Genomic DNA, 2702 nt, shown 5'->3' on the forward strand with positions numbered 1-2702 from the left:
CAATAGCCTAGTACCTACCTACCTATAAACCTATGAACCTATAAAGGCTGTATTTCAGGGGACTTATCCCTGGATGTAACCTGTGTAACAACCTTTCTGTGGACCACTAGACAAATAGATTTATCATCACTGTCACAAAACACACACCCTTGTCTGTGCTTATAAGTTTTGACATGAGACATGTACCAATCATAGGTAAAAATCCATTTACACAAAGCATTGACATCAACATTACCTAATAAAGTACTGTATGTGCTACAGTTTTGTTTATACCAATCTTTAAATCCTGACCATACATGTACTGGACTGTCATTACTGTCTACCTGAAAGGTAGTTTTACATTTCATACTTTTCTGTTTTATTACATCCTTGCCAAAGAATGAGAAACAAAAAGAGAATTACCAGTTTCTCTGTGGAAGGTGGCCAAGTCTTCCGTCCTGAAAGCATGGAAAGTTCCTCATTGATTCTCCCAAAAGGTGGTCAAACACAGCTGGCAGATTCAGCTGTGTGAATGTACAGGATCTGTGAAACTTGCAGAGATGCACTGTTCTGCTATCGGATACTGTGCATAAGAAGGAGGCAAACGTTTGCACTGCAACTGGACGCACTAACTGAATAAAATGAAAAAGAAGCTGTAGTTGTCACAAGGAGAAACCATTCGGTCTGTCAACTGTGGCTCGACATTGAAAAATTATATACACGTCTTCTGTTGGTTTCTTGCTGTTATTTGTATTTGAATGCAAGCATGTCACAGTATATTAACTCTTAGTATGACCAACTACTTTAATACTGTATAGTACTATGTACAATAAATACACTGACACAAACTGCTTCAGTTAGTACGACTTTATTGTTACATTTTTCTTTTGGATCTACAAGCATGAAATACAGATGCTGTCAAGCTGTCTATGGCAAATTCCCAAAGCTTGTTTATACACACTCATATTTATACCAAAATGTCTGATATTTTTTCTCAGTCTGATGTATTACAGTCTTCCTTTGTATAACACTTTTCTTTGTTCTTCTAATTTATGATTTGTCGTTGATTCTTTTTCAAGTTTGGTGGTTCAAGGAAACTCAGTTATCTAAAATGCGGTGTTCCAGCACTGTGTGAAACTTGATGTTCCAACTTTATCTTGCTTAATGTTACATCTCTTTACTGCATTGATGTCCTTCCAGCTGCCATCTGCGCAGTTATTTTTACAGACTTTGTTTCTCAATAACATACTCCTTTACATGGATGCCAATATCTAATTAAGCTATATATGCTTGCCAGCACACTTACTATTTTTCTACATTTTATACTATTCCTAAATTAACCCTTTATATTTCATATCATTCTTGCAGCTTTTTATTCAAGCTAATAATCATGCTAGCAACAGTTTTGAAAATACAGTGAATATACTAAATAAAACAGAAAACTATTATTCTTTTAATTGGAAGTGGGATCTTTAGAAAAAGGTAGGAACAGATTACACACAAAAAAGAAAACTGTAGGAACAATACATGTAGAATAGTGTTTTGGAGGAGGAGTGAGGTTTAAGGAAGGGCAGGAATTGAACAATTTATGTAATGTTGGATTGATGATAGTTATGCAAAAGAATACATGTGATGTATAATGTTTTCAGCTGGGAACATGTCAATATATACATTTATGTTTGCCTATGTCTTAAGTGATAATTCAATAAAGATTTTAAAAATAAAATTGATGGCAAATACTTGCAGAAGCAGATACGTTCCAATATTTATGTATATTAGGAGATAGCTCATTACTACTTGAATTAAAAATAATTGGCTGCTAAACAATCAGTTCTATATGCAGCATATATTTTTTGTATGAAACCAACCAGATTATTTATTCAGGCTTAGGATTTGAAATATGCAGAACTCCACTTGTAGTAATTGTTACATTAGGTGGGCTTATTAGAGTTTTTATTTATTGTGCTCCTTCATTATAGTTACCTTAAAAAGAAAATGTGTTATGGAAACTGGAAAGGATGTAGAAGAGCATAACTGAAATGTTTTAAAGCCTGCCCATACTTGCTTATAAAGATAGATTGAACATCTAATTTGTGTTTTTTGAACTATAAAAGATGTGGGGGAAATTTATTTTAGAGACTGGTGTATGCTTAATTGTTTAAGGTTGAAAAAAATCACCTGCAAGTAATAAAATGAAGAAGTGAATATACATTAGTGAGACTGTTCATCATATATAATAAAAAAGGCTGAGACTGATAACTGAATAGAATTGTGGGAGTTTACTGTCGTAGTTCATTACATGTTAAGTGAGACAAAAATACATTTCAAGACTTACTTGCAGCAAAAGGCCAAGTTTCTTCAAAGGACATCTTGCTGCCAGTATTGATAATCATAGTAATCTCAGTATAAAATTATATTGATAACTTATGAGGATGGGAAACAATAAAACATGTCAAGTGAATTTGGGCATAAAGGATTTTATGAAGGAATGACAAAAATAACCAGTACATATTTAAACACCATAAAGTTAATTAATAAATATCTTCATTTGTTGGTAATAATTTACAGCATGCTATTAAAGCACACACACACACACACACACACACACACACACACACACACACACACACACACACACACACACATGCACACATGGGCACACACACACACACACACACACACACACACACACACACACACACACACACACACACACACACACA

Source organism: Protopterus annectens, chromosome 1.part1 (assembly GCF_019279795.1).
Source record: "Protopterus annectens isolate FY-2018-M chromosome 1.part1, PAN1.0, whole genome shotgun sequence".
NCBI lineage: Eukaryota > Metazoa > Chordata > Ceratodontiformes > Protopteridae > Protopterus > Protopterus annectens.